Source organism: Aythya fuligula, chromosome 2 (genome assembly GCF_009819795.1).
Source record: "Aythya fuligula isolate bAytFul2 chromosome 2, bAytFul2.pri, whole genome shotgun sequence".
Lineage (NCBI taxonomy): Eukaryota > Metazoa > Chordata > Aves > Anseriformes > Anatidae > Aythya > Aythya fuligula.
The window spans coordinates 5,803,773-5,824,771 of record NC_045560.1 but is presented as its reverse complement, the minus strand read 5'-3'; positions in this window follow the sequence as shown (position 1 = coordinate 5,824,771).

Sequence of the window (20,999 nt, the reverse complement as noted above, 5' to 3'; positions counted from 1 at the left end):
TCCTCACAAGGAGCATGAAAATGGCTTGTGGCCCTGCCCGAGGGACAGCCTCATTGCCTGGGAACTGCACATAGGAAGGGCACAAGAACCAAAATTCATGGGTGGAGGAGTTGTATTTTGCAGCCATTCCTCCCAGCACACTCATTTATCAGAGCATTTTCACCATGCAAAGATAAACAGGCTGTGCAAAAGCAGCCGGATTCTCTTTCTCTCGCTCTCTCTCTTTTTTTTTTTTTTCCTCCAGACATACTTAAAGAAGCATTTGTTAGACCACAGCCACAGCCTGCCTCAGCTTTTCTCTGCTGAAGACATCCTTTCCCAGCTGGCAAACCAGTCCAAACCATTTGCAGAAAGAGGACCTGTTTTTGTTGTTTTCTTCCCAATTCTCGCAAAAACGAAACAAGGAAATAATACCTGTTTTTAAGGCCTGATTTTCAAGAATTCAGAATGTCTTGTTGTGGATTTCCTGTCTCTGTTCAAGTTAATTTACCTCCTACTCTTCCCCAGTCTTCAAGACACTGAGCCAAGAATTCAAGCCTAGACAACCCTTTGGGTCTTGTACTCTACGTGGTGCCCTGCAAGGGAATAACACAGCTAGCCTCCTCCTCCTGCAAGCCAAATGATAAAACATCTGCTAACAGCTTAATTCTTGAGGTTCACCTTGACCTGAGCCCTTGTTGGATGCTCCAGCACTCCTCTGGGACCCATGGTGAAAGCAGGTCCTTTTGGGAGGCTCAAACCACAGGGAAGGTCTGGTCTCCACCTTAGGTGCTGGCAGAGTCCAGAAGAGATGTGGATGGAGAAACCTTGGAAAATCTGCAGGAAAGCAGCCTGCCCAGATGAAACCCATCCCCCTGCCATGCTCTAGCTCAGAGCTCAACTTCTGAGGTCTGCTGAGACCATGGTTTATGGCTTAGATATTGCTCCTAATGGGTTCAGTTGGGCAACTAAATATCAGGTGGGCTTTTTCTTTCTCTCCTGCTGTTCAAGGCTAGGCTTTGGTTAAGGCAGCCCATATATATTATTATAACCCCTTTTGATAAGCCTAAGCATGCCCTCTCACCTTGCTGTGTCCATTAGCAGCTATTTTACCCCAATAGTGCAGTCTCCTGGTTATTTATTCGTTCTTTAATTTCATTGCTCATGTAGTGACCTCCTGTTCTACATGCCTGGCAGAGCATTCCAGCAGCACACTGATGTGCCTGCAGCTTTGAATCTTCTGTAGCTGCTGTCAGTGATTTACTTTAGCTGATTTAGCAGCTCTTCTCATCCCAGAAAGAAAGAAAAAAACAACAAAAAAAGCCGGTCTGATGTTCTGGCAAATAACTTATTCTGGCAGCACAGCTATCAATCTGTATCCCCCTCCCTAGCAGGGAGAATAGGAGAGACTCAGATGGAGAACCTGCCTCTGCTCCACCTGCGCCTTTGTAGAGGTCAGGCCTGAAGTAATTGAGAATTTGTGCAGCATGGTGGCTTCCCCTCCTCTAATTATCCCTTTTCCTTCCCTTCCTCTAATTATCAGAGCCCATTCCTTTCAGGCAGACACCCCAGAGCCACCAGAGGGCTGAAAAGCAAGCAGTGCTAGATTGATATCATTTTTCTTAGATTTGGGGACCTCTGGGAGAGGGTTGGTTGAGCTTGTTCCAAGGTAGGTAAACACGGAGATGAAAAGCTCCTTCTCGCTGGTCACAGGCTCATAATTAAGACTCTTCTGCTCCTGGAAAGGTCAGGAATGGAGCACAAATGCAGCACCTGAGAGCTGAGCTGGAGGGAGGCGAGCAAAGGGTGAGCCGTAGCTGGAAGCTTTTGGGCTCCAAACAAGCCAAGGATTTTCTCAACCCTAAATCAATGGCTTGCTGCTGTCTCCCTCCGTGTCTCATCCCAGCACTAAGCAGCTACCTCAGGGCAGGGGTGCTAACCCAGCCTCCCTCTCTTTCCTTGCACCTTGTTTGAGTTATAGGTACAATTTTTCTGGAAGAGCTTAAGCAGGTATCAAGCAGAAAACTGCTTTGGGTACAAGGCTCGTTGCTTTCCCTTCTTGCCTACATATTTTTGAGCCAAAACCCACAAGAAAAAAAAAAATTAATAAAAATCCCCCCACCTGGAATAAGGCTCACAAAAGAGGCTCATTAAAACTTTGATGATTACCCAGTCAGATGGAGCTCTGTTGGACAAAGAGATAACTGCTGCCGAGGACAAGCCAGTTTTTCAAGACTCAGCTCAAAGGGGCTGTTGGCTAAATGTGGGAAAGCTTGGCAAGGGCTTCAGCTCCATGGAGGAGCCTGATCAGAGAGCCAACCTGACAAAGGGTTCTGGCACTTAGAGAAACCAAGGTCTCTCCAGCCACTTAAAAGGAAACTTGTGTAGAAGAAAGAACAAAGAGGCAAGAATTTTTTTTTTTTTTTTTTTGGTAGCACAGACATCCTTTAAATTGAAAAACCCGTGCAGAGAAAAAAAAAGGGTTCCTCAGAAGAGGAGGGAGAAGTGAATGGTTTAAAAGAGAAACCCTGTGTAGGAGGAGAAAGATATAGGACATTTTGGGGGGCATATGAAAAAGTCTGCGGAATGGAAGAAAAAATATTAAGCAGGGAAGCACCTGCAGATGTTGTATTGCTTTTACTCTGTCTTTTCCTTGTGCTACAGCAAAGAGTGATCGTGCTTTGAGCTCTTGCAAACTACATGCACTTGCACGATGCTGTTGCAGTATGGCCTTGGGAGAGATGAATTCAGGATTTAGGCTGGTGCATCTGCAACACTGAGTCCTATTTGTGGGGCAGGAGGGCAGCAAACACATCCCTGGGAGGGTCTGGGGAGGTTTTGGGCAGTTGGTCTGAGAATGAACAGCAAAGCCTCTGATGACCCTTTGAGCATTTGCAGGTAACTCGTCTACCAAAGTCATGCCAGTCAACATCTGCTTGCCATCACCCACCAGCAGCAGAGGTCGGAAATTTTCTTTTAAAATCAATGTATCCTAAAGATTGGGCTTTCAGATGAGGGATTTTTAAATTGTCTTTTCTTTTTTCTTTCTTTCTTTCTTTTTTTTTTTCTTTTTTTATTTTTCCTGCAGAGAAATTCACTTTAATTTAGAAACTCTTGTTACAGACACTAAATCCCTCAAATCAAAATATGTGCAAGTAGATGTACCCATAAACACGGAGATGTGTTTGCACTTTGTGCAATTGTGTGCATACATGTTAATAGGCTGATAGATACATGTACAGTTGTCCGTAACAAGTTGGCAGAGTTTTTCTCTGTAAAGGGGAATTCTTCCACGGAATATTTAGACAAAACTGAAACTCTTCTTCGTGACCACCATTTCCCCCAGGACGCCTGTAGGTTCCTCTTGGGTGTCGTGGTGTTTGCCCAGCCCCGGGGGCTGGCAGCACAAGCAGCTCTGCCAGCTCTCCAGCCCCGAGTCTCCCCATGCGCTGGGAAATCCCAGCCCTACACATCCCAGCACCGCAGAAACCTCGTGCTCTGCCTCGTGTCCGTGATGCCGGGCTATGGTCCTGGCGTGGGGCAGCCCCACCGGGAGGTCTGAGCTGCTGGATTGGGTCTGTGGTGGGCTCCAGGGCTCAAGCAGGGGCAGCATTTCACCCATCTGGTGGTGACCAGGGGTTATTTCATACATGTTACTTGGGATTGAGAAAGACAGGACTAAAAACTTAAAAACTAACCCCAAGAGAGCCCAAACCTGATCGTTAAGGGGTGCGTGTTAAATCCCTACCCATGCACTCAATGAAAGGTAGATGTCCTACTGTTTTGCTCTTTTACAGCAAGGGGGGGTGGCAGCAAGCTGTGAACAAAGGAGTTGTGGGGAAAAAAAAAATATTGAGATCCTTTCTTGTGCCTTGTTTGCCTGCAGGGTTGCCCTCCAAAGAGCACTGGCTTTTATTAGCAACCCCTGCCTGCAGGACGTGACCAGATACAGTCCATACGAACACCACGTCTCCGTTACACCACAGAGCTGGCTCAGGGCCATCTTTAGATGTTTGCTGTGCAGAGCAGCCCGGGAAGCCTGCAGAGACCTTGTCCCTTCTCCATGGGGCAGACAGGGACCCGGTGCCTTGCTCCTGGCTCCTGACTTTGAGCAGAGGTGGCAGGATGGGTGTGACAAAGGGACAGGTGAGGGGAGGGACCTCAGCAATTTTAGGGCACGTCCTGAGGAGTAAAAGCTGAGCAATGCTGGCTTCACACCCACAATTTAAAGGCTGTGGGCTGCGGAGTTTTCTTTAGGTTATCAAAGCAAAAAGGTCACCTGGGGAATTTTGTAAGGGGGCTCAGTTCCCAGCCCCATACAGCCTGGGCTTGGACTCGTTATTCCCCGCTTTTCTTTCTACAGCACTCAGCAGCCCGCCTCCCCAGGGCTGCTCCATGATTCATGGCTATGGGAAAGAAAACGGGAAGAGGTGTTTTTGGGGAGGAGCAGGTAAATGGATATCGGTGGAGCAATGGGAAGGTCAGCTGGAGGAAGGAGAGGTCAGGACAGAGAGAGCCCAGATCAGATAATGGGTCAGACATGGTGAAAAAAAGGACAGGAAACTCATATTTGTTACAGAAGAAAAGGAGGAAGCCAGGAAAGGGGATGAAATGGGTGAGGATGCGGTTAGGTTACCAGCCAGAGAAGATGTGTGGTGGAAGGAGGCAATTTTTTTCTCTAAAATATGCAGATGGGCTTGAGTGCAATGTTTCACCGACTGAAAGCAATTTCAGGAAATTGTTCTTCAACGAAAAAAAAAAAAAAAACTTTGTTATTTTTTAGTAGAAATATTTCATGTCTCTTTGAAGCTTCTTTCATATTAACGAATTATCTGAGCAATTTATAAAATTCACTTAAGAGATAGCTGTGGTCAGACAAAGTGCATGCTTGACCTGAAACATAGTTATTTCATTAAAATACTGTTTTCCCCCACCCCCTCCTAACTGGAAAATGTTCGTTTCTGGTTACCCCACAGCAAATACATTTATTTTTTCCGGTCTGGCCACCCCTCACCCCTATCAGTTATTTGTGCAGTTCTGCTTTTCAGCAAATTTAAGACAGCTGACAGCCAAGTATGAGTACCGCAGATGGGCACAAGAAGGAAGTCCTGTTGAGCAAGAAAGGTGATTACTGGAGTCTGACCAAGCTATTGCCTGTGAATATTGCAGAGCAGTGAGCACCTTGCTATGGGGCAGGACCATGCTGCTGGGCTGGGGATGTTTAGCATCACCCTGCTTTGCATCTTTCACAGCATCATTTTAATCCAACCTGCAGTCAGTAGGGTTTGCAAGAAAACAGCTTTCTGAGCTTTTTTTCCATGTCTCATGTGTGTGAATAAACATGGCATCTTGCACAGGAAGCTGGGGACAGATGGAGCAAGAACCTGGCTCTGCTGCTGTGCTGGCCTGGGCTCCAGCCACAAAACCACATTGACTTTACCCACCAGCAGTGCCATGGGACCCAGAGCTCACAGCAGGCTGAGGAGCTTTGGGAAAAGCAGGAAAATTGCTGGTGCTGAGTGACAGGGGTTGTATTACCCCAGTGTGAGCATATTCTGCCATCCCTGTTCTGCAAACAACACATAAACAGAGCTTGTTGCAACCACTTGGATTTAAAGAGTGACACTAACACAGCCCACATCTGCACAGGTCCATAGTAAAGTGGTTTTGCACATGGTTATTTCCACCGTGCTTGTTTTTTGTCTGGGTATAAAGCAGCCCACCACTGCTCGAGCAGCAGTTGGGGTTTGAGCAGAGCATCACCTTTTGCTTTTACACGAGCTGCCTGCCTCCCAGCTGAACCAGGGAAAACAAACAGCACGCAGCAAGGGCACCGCTGCACCCAAGTGCAAATGCAACAATTTGCTAGGTGGGTTTTCATTCCCATCTCTGGTTACAAATACACAGATTTCTCAGGCTGCCAAAAAAACTTTATTTTGGTGTAACAGGGTAGGAAGAGGGTTTTCATCATGTTTTATCCGCTGCCACTCTGAAATGCAGCAGGGAGCAAACTCACCACAGCACAGTGCTTGCGAGCAGCATGTTTACATAAGCATTTGCTTAGGAGTGGATTTTATTGCCGCCAAGTTTCTCTTCCCTTTTGTGCTCCGTGTCAGCATTATCCTCACTCACAGAACCAGTTCACATCCTATTCCTAAAGGTTTTACAGGAGATCATGTGATTTCACCAAACTCCTTGGCTCTTTGGGTTGCTCAGGTGTTGGCACGCTGCGCCCCGTGCAGCTGCAGTCTTGTTTCTGCAGAAATGCCACCTGCCTTTCACAGCTCCTTGGATAAACCTGGCCTGGCCCATGGCTTTTCTTAAAACCAAACCTCAAAGCCCACAGCTTTGCAGGATTTTATTAATTGGGATTTTTTCTAAGCATGCTTGAAACCTTTGTAATTAATACTTAGCCGTAAAAAAGAAGGCAAACGAGTATTGCAAATGGGTTTGTTTCTCATCTTGGGAGTTTAGGGATTTGCCTCGTGATTTTCCCTGATTGGACCCGTGTGTGCTGGCAGCTGTGCTTGAGGTGTGGGTTTTCAGGGTGCAGACAGTGGCAGCAGCAGGGTCAAGGGATGCCCAGCCCCCAGGAGTGGGTCCTGGCATTGGAAATTGAAGGAGAAGCTACAGGACGTGATTTGTCCTGGGGTTATCTGTCCCACCGTGCTCATGTTTGTGCCTACATGTGTGTGCCTCTGCCGTGAACACACAGAGCATCCTCTACTATCCACAGGGAGCTTTAGATACACAAACAAGTACAGGAGAGCTCAGAGGGGATGAAAACCCCAAGGGCCTGAGCCCTTAGGGATGCTCCTCCAGACAGCCTGTGCCTGTTTCATCCCTGTTTCACTACAGGGATGAAAACACCTCCAAACCCCCACCCAGCATAATATTTCCTGCAAGTACCTTTGGCACATGGGTGTTTGCAACTCTTATTTGTGCCCTAGAGGGAAAGTAGCTGCAGGGAGGGGGGTAATCATCTCTTTTTGCCTATTTTTTGTGTACCCTGGGTTATAGGTATGCCAGTGATGCCTTGAGCAAGATGAGGAGTGTTACACGTCATTAACCCCTGCTAAACACACACATCATGTTAGTCAGGGAATGCAACCTTTATGCCAATGTAGTTTATTTATTCTAGGAACTGTTGCTGTCTATCTTTACCAAAGCAATCCTGAGGTGGCAAAGGCTGCATCTTCCCCAGAGGAACAGCATCACGCTGCGTCTCCCAGCAATCCCATCCCTGTGCACAGGAGCCCTTGGGGTGAGTTTGTTATCCCAACACAAAACACCCCGTTAGTGTAGCAGTGTCCTCAGGGTGTTTGGTAGACATCTCTTGAGGCAAACAGCCTGGGGGCAGTGGCTGGAAGCCCCAGCTGTGTTCCTAGGTTGGAGACAGGGTAGGAATTGGTGAGGTGTTGGCTCCCCAGCCAACTCCTGCTTGGGGGAAGCAAATTCTGGCAGGTAGGTGGGCTCAGCATCTCCTCTGCTGCGGGGCCATCAGCTCTGCCACCATGCCCATATGAACACCCAGCTGCTGATGCCACCATGGGCTGGAGGTGCCCAGCTTCAGGGCAAGGCTCAGCCCTTCTGCCTTGCTCATGGTTTGCATTCATCAAAAAAAGTTTTTTCCTTGGCTGGAATATACAAACAATGCTGCAACCCTGGCCATAGCCTGGCTCCATCTCTCAGGTGGATGTGGTGCCGGTGCCAGGATGGTGGCTGCTCCCTGGGATGCACCTGACTTTGGGAAACCCCAGCAGCTCCTTGGTTTAGCAGCTCCAGCTGCCCACTATGTTCAGCTTTTCCTGGGTTTGAGGAAATGATAACACAGCAACCACCCCAGCTTCCAGTGGGAGCTGGGCTGAAACCAAAGCCTTTTTCCCAGAGCACTTCATCCCTTGTCCTCTCTCCAAACCCAGAGGACACTGTGGGTGCTCTGCACCATCAGGCCCAAACTATAGTGCTTCATTATCCCCCACCCCACAAATCTGCAAAAGCAAAACTTTCTCCTTTTATTTAAAAAAAAAAAAAAACAACGAGAGAGAGAGAGAGGCAGTTTCCAGCTTTTCTGGTTGCAAACCAAGGTAAACTCTTGCCTTTGAGTGTGCAGCCAGGCAGACTGCAACAATAACACCCGCAGAAAAGGGTGTGCTCCCATTCATCTCAATGGGTGTTAACTTGGAAGTGTAATTATGACCCCCGATGCCAAGAGCTCTAACCGTTTCGCTGCTGAGCATCCCAGCCCATAAATAAAGCCTCTGGCCGGCTGTGCAGAAACCTGGGTGGGAGGGAAGCCGTGTAGCAATGAGGCGTTGACTTCTGGATGTGCCAGGAGTCTGAAATGCCTTGGCTCCTGCTGAGGCTCCGAGCCTCTCCGCAAGCCCTCTCCCATCAGCACCAGGGGGGACACGAGCCCTGAAGAATTTCCCAGGTTTTTCTGAAAAAAAAAAAAAAAAAAATGGTCCGGCAGCAATCCATTCGGCTAGGCTGAACAAAGGAATGAATGTCTGGCGGATGCCTGGTGCTGGGTTTCCCTGGGAAACTCAGCTGGTGTTAAGATAAAAAAGGTCCCAGGGAGCAGGGGAGGGAGAGGGGTGGAGGTGGATGCGGGGAGCTCGTCCCTTCCTCCCGACCCCACGCTTGTGTCGGGAGCCCCTTGGCCGAGGTGGGCTCCTGACCCTTCCTGGAGCCGCACAAAGGGCACAGGCTTTAGTAATCCAATTAGCCAAGACAGACAAATAGTGGCAGGGAAGGAAATGTGTAAAGAAAGGGAGTGGTTCGGGCAGTCACGCAGGCTCTCCTCCATCCCCCTGCTTCTGCAGAGCTCTAGTCCTTATTAAAGTGAAAAATGCCTTCAAGAGTCAAAAATGAGAACAGGCATGGAGCCTTCCTCTGGACAGTGACATACAGCAAGGGGGCATGATCTGCTCCAATTAATTAACTCTGGAACGTACTGATAACAACTCAACCCAGGGCTCTTTTAGTTATTTCTGTAATAAAACCATGAGCAAAAATGAGCTGGCATATCGCTAGTATCTCATGTCCCATAAAGCGAGAGTCACCCATCACTCCTCCTGACACCCTACAGATGGACCAGCAAATGTTTGGGGAATTAGAATCATCACTGCATGCTCCAAAGTGAAAAAATGGCACAAGTTCTTGGCGATGTTGCTACCAGAAATCATCCATGTCCCTTCAGCCGCTTTTTTTTTTTTTTTTTCTGTTACTTCTGATGTTTCTTAGGGTGTACTTCAGTGAGGCCCAGCTGTGTCTAGTGCAAATAATTCTTTGTGCTCATCTACTGAAAGTAAAAGGAAGGAAATTAATGACAACAATAAAATGAAGTCCAAGCCTCTCACTTGCAGCCGCTGCTGGCACTGCCCAGTTAACCCTTCTTTGATTCTGGTTTCCTGTTAATGGGGGAAGGTGGTTTCCTCTCAGTTTCTGCTGTGCTATTTCAGCTTTTGTCTCTTAAATCATCTCTCTTCTCACAGCAAGGAGGATGCAAAAAGTAATTGCTGTCCACCTAGATTTTAACTCCACATTTGCCATTAATATTTTTTCTCTAGGCTGTGTGGGTGGCAGACACCCCAATAAAGCACTGTTGTGGCTGGGCTTTAGAGGTCCAAAAGGCATTATGAGTATTAGGCTGGGATTCATGGCTAAGGGGCTATTGTCAGTGTTTTTGTCATTTATATGTCCAACACATGTTAAATACGAGAGTGACCATCGTGTATAAAAAGGCCTTATTGATGTGACTCCTAAGATAGAAGTTGGAAATAATGCAGTCTCTATAGAAGCCTGTTTCTTCCCATCATTTGTTAACATGATTTAAATAACGAGCTGTCTTGTCTATGTGCAGCCCTTCAAAGCAAGAATGGGCTTGATGCCCCTCCAGAGATGCTGGTCCCCTTCCCACTAACGGCTGGGGCTGTGGAGCGTGCTGGCTCGGTGCACCTGCTGAGCACAGTTTAAGCTGAGAAATACATAAATAGCATCACCCTTATTTTAAAGAAGAGGAAATGGAAGCCCAGAAATTAAACTGTTTGCTCAAAGTCACACTAAAAATGCTTTGAAGACCTTTGTGCATGTAAGTTTCGCACCAAAATAAACATATTTGCTTTTCTCACCATTTTTCCCCTCACTGCAAATGTTGCACATCAGTCTGAAATGCAATGAAAGTCCTGATGGTGAAAGCCAGTTGCTGATAAAACTTGGTCATTCTTCCTTCAAAATGATTGACCCCACACAGCTCTGGGCTTAAACAGGCTGGTTCTGCTTGAAGTGAAGATGGATATAGCTCATTTTTCAGAAACAGGAGCTAAGTTCTTCATGGGTTGTCCTTACAAAATCCTCCACAGACAATTAAGGCCAGAATTCCAAAAGTATTTAAGGTCCCTTAGGATGTTAATAGATTTTTTCTGGGAGTCTGGAGTGTGAGGAGATCACTCAGATTCAGCATATGTGAGCATCAGGAGGGGCTCAGAGGTAACTTGGTGACAAATCTCTTATTTTCTTCCCTGGTCAGACTGGCTGCTGGGGAAATTTTGCCCAAGGAGAGGTTAGCCCCATCCCGGTTCCTCTGGGACTAATTTTACAAGAGGATTACCTCCAGCCTGGAGTGACATGGAAGGATGAGGTCTATGCTTTGTCTTGCATTACATTTTGACATTGTGGGCTTCATCAGCCCAAAGGTGGCTTTTGTCAGGAGCTTTCCCCCTCTACATTCTCAGCACTTGGGCTTGGTTTAAAAAGTGCCCAATAACTCATCTAAATGTTCTGCTTTCTCATGAAACAACACCCATTGCCTGTCTATTACCCCTTGCATGACTCTTCTATTCCTTTTTACCTGTGGACCCAGCTGTCAAGCAATTCAGGCCCAATCCAGGAAACGCCAGCGTGCACAAGTGTGTACACTCAAACTTCCCAGTGAAATCCATTTGTATCTCTAGCACCAGAGAAACCCATATTGAATTGTCAATACAACCCAAACCTCATCCAGTAACCAGAGAGTGGAAAGAAAGGAGCCTGGTGGTCACCAGGACGCTGGGAAATATTTAATTCTCTCTTCTGCATTTGGCTTGATCCTGAACTGCAGCTTCAATGTCTTTTTGCAGCAGCACCTGCAAATGGAGCTCAACAAAGAGGAGCAACCCCAGAAATGGAGAGGGTGTTACTGCAAGCAGCAGAGGACACCTCTCATTTCAGAGCTGGTTCCCGAAGCAGAAGGAGGGTAAAAGCTGGAGGGGCTGCCCTGACCACTTTGAAAGATCTTTCAAAAGTGTCCAAAGGCTTTTCATGCCAGTGACAAAAATCCCCCCTTTAGATGCTTTTACTCCCCTATTGAGTCAGAAGAGAGAGCCCACACACTGCCCCTCTCTGCCTGCACATCCCTTTGGTGTTAAATTCTGGGCTGGTGCCGAGCAGCTGCAACTTTATACGAGCTTTTGTTTTGTTGTTTTAGCAAGCCCAAGAAGCAGGTAAAAACCACAAAGAATTGCAAACAAGTCAGAAGATGTACAGGAGATCTGGGTTTCAGCTTGGCAGTATCACCCTGGTTTGACGATCTTACGGCAATTGGAAGGGGGAATACACACAGCCCATCACACTCCTTTTCCCAATAAAGTGATTTGGAAACCCACCCTAGAGATATAAAGGTGGAAGGACCATATTCCCAGCTCCACAGACCCCCCTGATGGACTTCCCAAATGAGAAGGTGCTGCAGAGAATGGGATGTGAAGGAAAATAAGACAAAGGCACTGCAAAAACGAAGCAGAGGGGTCACTGAGGTAAACTGAAATACACAACTGAAACTACTGTGTTGCCTGCCTTTGACAGCTCTTCCTCATTTCCCTCCCTCCTCTGTCTCCAGAGAGGCCCCAGGGGCTGCTCAGGTGGAAGGATGAGAAACCATCAGCTGTGGTCCTGGTTGTCCTCCCTTGCCCTCTGTACTCGTCTTCAGTTTCCCAGAGTGGTGAAAGAGGGGTGGGACACCCTCCATAAGGTACGGTGAGGATGGGATTAACACCTGGCCAGGGCCTGTTCCCAGTGAGACCAACAGGAGCTTTGTCCCAGGTGTCTCTGGGCAAAGGTCTTCAGGAGTCGTGTCCCATCCTGAGAGATTAAGGAACTTGCTGCTGTCTGCACAGATCTACAAATTAGATGCGTGGTGTAATTGGGCAAATCAGCTGGGAAAAAATAAGCTATTTCACCAGGGAGGAGGTGTTTTTTAAGCATTTAAGTGGTTCTGTGTTGGATCACACAGAAAGAAAATGTTCCATGATGCAGCTATTCAGGGTTGTAATGAGATCTAAACAAGGCCAAAGATGCCTTGTACTCATTCTTGGATGTACAAAAATAACAGGATGCTCCTGAAGGGTCTACATAGACCCCTCAGAGACAAGAAGAATTAGTATAATCCCTATTTTACAGGGGGCTAACTTGATAGGCAGGCAGACTAAGGTTTTCTTTGTGTAGGGAAGCGGCTGGGGAATGAACTTTTGGTGTGAATTGAAAATACCAAGCCACTTGTAGAGCTGGAGACTGTGTCCAGACCAAATGACAGATGCAGTCCTTTGTTTTAAGTCCCAATTGTTGGGACAGGGAGCCAGGTTGGAGTCCTTTCCACCCCTCAGAGTCCATGGCCTTTGTACATGTGCGTAAACTCTTCTCAGGCTGGACCAAATTCCACTGCAGCAGACACTGGAAGGGGATTATCACAGGAAAATCAGGCTGAGGCACTCACCCTGGGCAACTTTTGAGCCAACATAAGCTAAAGTTCATCTCACCAGATCTTATGTTTTGTTCAGGGTGATACAAGTCCCATGTTAAATGAGCTCAGGGTGACTGGCCCAGGTGTGGATATCTGCTGCAGGGATGAATTCGCCCTTCATATGGAGTAAATGCACGTATTTTGGGTGATCATGGATAGCTTTTCCAGTCTCTTTCCTCATGTAGTCAAGTCCTAAGTGACTTGCCCAGGGTCACATAAAAAGGCTGTGGTAGAGCTGACAGATGGAGCAGCTCTCCAAAGTCGCAGATTTAATGCCCAGAAAACATGTATTCCTTTCAAACACAGAGGCAGAGTTGGCTGGAATTTAGAATTTTTGTCCTCTGGGAAATGTCCACATTTGCTTCCTATTTATCATTCTGAATCTGAACAAAACCATAAAATTTTAAAATGTTTGATGGAATGAGAATGTAAAAGCCATTCCATCTGACACCACTGAAACATTTCACTTTGATAAAGTCAAAACCAAGCATAACAAAGGCACAAGCAACATAAATCCCGGCACAATAAAATATAACACAGATTGAAAATGTTTCAATTAATATTGCAATACAATACAAAATGAATCAAAGCAAGTTGAAACAATGTCTTTCGATGTCACCAAAACATTTTAACAGTGCTGAAGTGAAACTGAGGAAATGCAATTTGTTTAACTGTTACACTGAAAGCTTTTCATGAAAATTTATGCATTCTTCTGAACGCATTTTAAGATGGGAAATGATTTTCTCAGAAAACTTGAGCCTCTCTGAGATGTGTGGGGTTTTTTATTACTATTTTATTTTTCTGAAAAATAAAGTCACTTCTAATAATTAGCAAGATCTAGAAGTCATCAGGTATTTACACCTACTCAGAGATGACAGAAATGATTCCTTAGATGCTTTTGTAATGCACATCATGTCCCTTCTCTTATTATATGCAGGTGCTCCTCAGTTGCTGGATAAATTTCAGAGTGAATTGTCTTGGTGGCACTGATGGCAACATCCAGAAGAGGCAAAACATCCCAGAAGAGACAATAAGATGGAAAACTCCATCCACCCGCTCTGAGATGTCACGCATGCTTTTTCACCCCATCAGATTTGAGTCAGCAGCCAGGCTCCTCCTTCCTTATACCATGTTAGCAAATGAGCTAACTAGTTATTACCTCTGTCTTGGCCAGAGTCATCCTTTCGTAATTTACCATTGGTGACTTATTGTCATAATTAGTCACGTTCCAAATGACGGTCATGTGCTGGAAAGGTCCCCACCCGGACAGGAGTCATCTTCCTTCACCGCTGCTGACTGGACATCCCATGCTGATTTTAGGCTGTGTCAAACTCAAACTCAAAGTAACTCAGTATCAGAGAGAAGAGGAAAAGAGAGAAAATGAGGTTGCTTCTGTGTTGGACCTCCATGCTCAGCTGGGACCTTGCTCACTATTGAGAGCCCTCACCATGGCTCCCCTGATGCATAGAGCTCATAAAAATCTCTGATCTCTCTTTCCTGGCATGAGCCAGGACACAGGGGTCTTTCCTTTGCAGTTCTGCTTGATTGCTTATGGGCCCCAGTCACTGCACATTCATAATTGCATACACGAGTAAGCCTACAACACCGTGAGTCCCCTGTTTCCTTGTCAGGCACAGCGGGAAAGTGTATTTTGCATTATCTGTCTTCTGAGAGCAGCCTTGAGGTCTCATTTCTGGGTCTACAGAAGGAACTAGATTGGAACCACCTGGAGATAAACATGATCACGGTGGCAGGGACCAGACAGCTTAAAACAGCAAAAGGGAGCCTAGCTCTTTTTTGATATCTGCACCCTTATTTTAGGGGCAAACCTGTGCTTGCTGACTTCAGTCCTACAGTATGGAAACTCTACCTTGAACTTCCTTCAAGCTCATCCTTTGCAAGTTCATGCCCGTAGCACAGCCTGAAGGCAGTGGGGAGATAGGTGAAGAAGGCACCACACCACTGAGCATGGAGGGTACTGTGGGAAGACAAATTAGTAAAAGGAACAGCATGAGAGAAACCAGTACCCAGAAAGAAGCCCTGACATGGCAGCACCATATGCTCCATTCCCCTTCTCAGCCCATTCCCTTTTTCACAAGTTTCAGCTTTGTCCGTTCATGGTGAAGACCAGAAAGGAGATGGATTTTAGCTGGAGTGCTCCACCTCACCTCTGGAAGCACTTTGCTATTTTCTCCTGCATCCCCACCCCAGCAGCACAGCACCAGGCAGCAGCACCCTCCCTCATCCCATAGCACACCCCTCCGCCATCGTCCCTCCTCCCCTTCCCCCCTGTGCTGTGGCTTGACACAGAGGAACCTGAAAATTCGCTGTGATGTTTGAATCCCGGCCAAAACTGAAAGCGAGACCCTGCGACTGGTTCGAAAGCCTAAAAAACATATGGCATTAATTCTGCTTTCCCACAGTTCCTAAAACTGCAATTAAAAGCAGCCCCCACCAAACAGAGCCCCATAACTCAGCTCCGTGATTTATTGGAATAACGAAGCTTTAGGGGAAAGTTGGCGAGGACCAGGAATTCCACGTCCGGGAGCCGGGCTCCGTGCACATGGCCCGCGCACAGCCAAGTTTATTTTATTAGCATGCCACTGGTGGAAGAGCAGGATCAGAGAGGGATGTGCCTTTGAGGAAGCTTATCTTTGCCCCCCATTTGGCTTCCAACAATAAACCAGCCCCAGTGTGTGCAGGCTGCAGAGGATGCTGTGCTGCAGGCAGCATCGAATGCAATCTGGCTGGGGTTAATCCGTCCCCGTGCCACGGCCATTGAGGGGGTAAACAAAGTGCCTTCTTTCCTCTCTCAGTAACAAATAAATGTGGCCCATAAGAATGTAAAATTAGAACTCATGGAACTGTTGGAGTAAATTGCAAAACTCTTGTTGCCCAAGAAGGAGCTTTATCATACCTGCTTTCTCAAAACCGAGGCCTTTCAGCTCTCTAGCTGTGAGCAAACATGAAAGTGGAACTGCAAAGCTCAGATCTGGGTTTTAAGTGTAGCGTGATAGTCAGGGAAGGGAGGTGAGTAGGGGAAAGTCGTCCTAGCCAAAGACGCAGATTTCTGCCTGCCTGTCATTTTGTTGATGCCTTTCTGATGGTTTAATGCAGTAGCTAAATATAGAGAGGATCAAACTAATTTCTGGGAGACGTTTTATAATCCCTGTGACCTGACACTTGCACATCACTCTAACTGATATCATAAAGGCAAATTTTAGCCAAATTGAGTCTCAGGGTAATGCTAGGAAAAAAGCACAGTATTTCCTTTGTTTAAATGAGGGTACTGTAGCAAGACCAAACACACCAATCCCCATCTCCTTTGCAAAGCACAGTCTCTGCTTGCTGTCCAGGTCTTGTTTCCACCTCCACACTTGTTGATATACCAGTTTGCAGGAGCACTGGTCCATCTGGCATTTGCTGTCATGCTTGTTGTGAGGGTTTTGCTCAGCTAAACTACTGCCATGGTAGTCCAAGGTGGCCCCCCCACAACTTCTTTTGGTGAGCTGGAATACTTCATCCCACAACCTGTTGCCGCACACTAATTTGAGCAGATGTTTGTTAACATTTTTTAAACAGACTTCCAGGCTCAGGAGAAGATTATATTCACCTCATGCAGAGCCTTAAGCTGCAAAGCCTTGTGTCATTGTGTTGTACAGACCTTGTGCTGGCAATTAGCAGAGTGGGGTACTCCCTGTACAAAGAGACCATTTGCTGAACACCTGCCTTGATAGAGATCTCCAAACATCATTGCTGATGGGGAATTGTCACCGTGCAACTTTATACAGGAGCAGGTGCAGCAGAAATCTGGCTGCAGTGTCTGGTGACAGGAGACGCAAGTTGTTTGGTTTGCTTTGCTTAGCAAAACAAAAGTGAGACATAAGAGGAAATAAGAAACCTTTCTCTAATTGTCTCAGGAATGAAATTTTGGTCAGTTCTTGGAGCTTTCCAAGCAGAGAAGAGGAAGCAAGAGACCTCCAGGGTCAGAGAGGATAGATGGAAGGAACCAGCTTATAGGGCACGGATGAAGCTGGGGTTAAACACTGAAACTTGCTAAGAGTCAGTGAAGATGATATTCATCTCATCTAACCTTAGACATGCAGATGTCTTCTTTGGGCCAAGATGAATCACTTCCTACTGCACATTGATGATATTGATTAGATGTCCACTAACAGCAAATTGAGCAGAAGATAACAAGCTTACTGCACTGCTGCCTAAATGGGTGTCCAGTGATGCAGGTGGCCTTTGGACCTATCTCCCCAACCATCTGCTCTATCCCACTCTGACAGCTCAGCTCTGGTCCTTAAGCAGAAGTCCAGACAAAGTGCTGCAACTTCAGATCTGGACCATAAAAGTAAATTGTATCAGATACACTGATAAAGTTGAACCACTAAGTACGGGAGCAAGCGAGAATGTTGGTGGTTGCCATGATATTACAGTATCTCTGATGCCTGGCCAGCATGCCTTGCTTACAACCTCTGGATAAAATAAGTCATCAGATGTAGGGTCAGGAAAGGGAGGCAAGAACTGTTGGGCTGCTAATCTTCCTTCATGGTCTATGTGCCAAGATCTTCTAGGAATTTTCTTTAACTTCCCTCTGGCCAGTGAAAGATCTTAGGACAGTGTGATCACTTGGGATCTCTTCTGCTCTCTTTCATTAACAGAGTGGAAAAATGTCTTTTCACCATTTCCTCCTAGTCCAGAGTCTAACTGATGTTGGGACACAAATACAGTAGGTACTGTATGTAGGAGATGTAGCAGATGTTTGGTGGGCACTGTGGACTATGGTGTTTTCTGCAACTGTAAAAGATAGGCTGGATGACCACAGGATCTAGACCACTTCTGTATGATGATATTACTGCAGTTGGTGCCAGGATGAAGAAGAAGAGTAGGCCAATTACAGCGGGACTAGCTCTGAGGTTGACTCATTGGACTGTATGTACTTTAACAAAACCAAAGGCCAACCATAAGGCCAGGGACATTTGTTCATCCATTGTAGATCAGCAGTTCCATGAATGCTCATGATGTCCTGATGCTAGCTGCAGGGCAGGAGTTTATGGGTTATGTGGTTAGGAGAGCTCATGTGATCTGTCAGCTTACAAGGGGTGGACCTGTTGGTGGGAAGAGGTAAGATCTTACCACCTCTATAGGCAGAATTAGTGAGAGATAACTGCAGAAACACACTTGTTTGTGCTGCCTCGACTTTTTAAATCAAGTTTGTGAAATCTGGAGAGGGTGCAGAATAAAATGAGCTGAGCTGAGAACTGCTGAATCTGCCTCACAATATGAGTCTGGAGAAGTTCAAATCTTTCATTTATCTAAGACAGATGTCCCTTAAAATGCAGACACTGGCAAATTCTGGCCCACTGACAGCTGGTGTCCTTTCCCCAGCCTCTTCCATGAAAGCCTCAGAAGTAATTAGTGTCCTGCCAGGCATCCCAGGGCTGTAGGCAGCCAAAGTTCTCTCTGGAACAGCACTTCTCTCATAGAACACTCTTCTGTTGGACAGACAGAACCACAATGAAACATAGAGGTCCAAAAAGAGAGAAATGCAAATGGAAAGTGCGATATAAACAGATGGTGACAATAAATACAGCGAAGGCTTTGCTCTTTGACACCTTTGAAATAGGTTTTAGTACTTTGAGATATTGGCTAAGCCAGTAGCTTGTGAACAACATTGAAAAAAAAATCCCTTTACTGGTTTTAGTCAACTTCACAGAATCTTCCGAAATAACCTTTGCACCCACCGTTACTCACAAACCACAAGTGGAAAACCACTAGTTCAGCAAGAAATACAGGAGCCCAAAGAAGACCGTGATGCTCCCTTCTGACTTCAAGCCTGTAGTATAATGGAATAGTGCTTGCTTTTGCCCACCAATAGCATATACAAATAATCAGAAAAGCATGGCAACAGGATCACAAAACAATGGTAAAATATTTCCCAGAATGACCTCAAAGTCATAAATCAGATCTTTGAATTGTCAGCAGCAATCCAGCTAGCAGCCAAATTGCTCCACCATCCAGCATATTTTATTAACCATTATTATTGCACATTATTTATTTACAGAGTGCTGTACATGTAGACACTGCTTTACAGGTACATAAAAGACCTCCCCATGCAGTTTAATTACATTCAGGCTCAAAAATAGGATATTCATTGCAGCAGCACTATGGGTTAATGATTGTGGTACTGCTTCAGGTTTCTTGCTTCCTCTTTGATTTTATTGCACTGAAGTCAAACACATTTTAAACTCTGGACTTCAAGACAACCTGTCTGACTGAGGGAGTATGTGGCCACAGTTTATCTTGGGATCAGAGTGTCTGATGGGCTTGTTTGCTCTACCAGGATAGCTAAACTCAGGGTTTTGAACTGATACTTTTGAACTCAGCAACGGGGCTGAGCAAGTAAGACAAGCGTGTGGTTACTGGAGGTACTAATGGGGTGATATTTCTGCCCTTTGTGCAATCTGATGGAGTCACTGAGTGGCATTTCTCTCCCAGTACATGACCTCTTCCAATCCCAGTTGCCATGGAGGGAAGACATGGCCAAATCACTCTTCGATAGCAGCAGTTTCTCATCCAGCCAGAGCAAGCCAAGAATATTTCTCAACATGAGCATCAAAGTGCCCTTCTGCAGATGTCTGGAGGAAAGGCAGCATCTGCCTGTCTGACAGGAAGTCTTTGCATCTCTCAGGGATGTAGGAAAGATCATCACTGATTCTTTTCTTCCAGGGTTATTACTCAACACTTAACTATATGACAGGATTTTTCTGATCCCAAGCATTGCAAAGAACTTCACGTGCTGGTGGAAATCCATAAGCTCTATTAATTAATGACTTAATTGTTAATTATTTCAGTACTGGAAAGTATGCTAGACCCTCCCAGTCTGCACAGGTACACAGCCCTGCCCTGGGGAGTTACTGGCTCATTTCTGATGGCGTGGAACAATGTCGTAATGAAGTGGTGAAAATCTGGTGGGGAGAAGCTGGGACATCTACTAAGGCTAGGCAAGCCCAGCCTGGCATGGCAAAGAGATGAAAAATTAATGCCCTGGACAAGGAGGTGTCTTTGCTGAGTTGCTTTTCACAGGAAATATAGCTGAAGGTATCTTGAAGAAGAATGTACAAAAGATGTGGGATGTAATTTCCTGAGGTAATACGTGAAAGAAGCCAGGAAGGAGGTTTTGGGTGGTGAAGACATAAAGTTGATGTTAGAAGATCTCCCCAGTTTGGGATTAAATCTTTCCTTGGCCAAAATCTTCACTCTTAACGTGGGTAAATCACATGAGTGACTCCTCAGTACCTGAGCTGCCTCACTGGGAACACCAGTATTGCCAAGGGAACAGCGCCAAGGCAAACAGGAGTTGTACTGGGAAGTGCTGGTAGCCCTGGTAGCCAGGGCTGGCAAAAACTAAAGCAGGCAATGCTCCATGCACGAGCCGTGCCACGACTCGCACACCCAGCCTTTATCTCACACCCCGAAACACAGTGCTCTCCAGTCTCCCCCTGGGCTGAGGAGGCTGCCAAATATTCAAGCCCAGTCGCCCCTGGGAGAGCTGGGGAAATGCAAGCAGAGCCTTGGACCCAAGAAGTCATCCCGGGCTTTTCCTCTCCATGGGATGACTTGCAGAGGTGGTAGTCAACGCTTTGTCCTCCTGTGGTGAGGCCGGTGCCACCCCTGCACCTGGTCCCCCAGCTGAGGTTGTGCTGGGGCACGGCCCTGCAAACAAGCCCAGCCAGATTCCTGCTGATGAATGCTCCTGCCCGAGCTCTTGTTTTCCCCTGCGTGTCAGGAGATAATGATGGGTTGTAAAAAGCTGGCTGAACTCTACCGAAGAGCTACCAGCACCAGAAGCAGCAGCTCTCCCTGGAGGCACTGTGTCCTCAACCTCAAGGGCCAGGGTTTAATAAGACAGAGGCAAGAGTGTCTCCATCGCAAAGCCAAAGAGAGATGGGCAAAAAGCCAGGTCTCAGCATGTCCAAATCCCTCAGAGTGAGGAACTTCCTCCAGGCTGGCACCCTACAGAGCCACATATTTTCAGAAAGCAAAAGGGATGTAGCCTCAAGAACGTGGTTCCTGCAGACACTTCATTTTGCTAGCATGAGCAGCCTTTGAGAAATCCCACAGGTTTACAAAATTAACCCTGCACCTAAATGTGTGGAGGAAGAAGTGAGTATTAGCAGCCTTGCTGCTCAGAGCATGAGCATGTATGCGAGCTCAGTTTTTCAAGGGCCACAGCTGG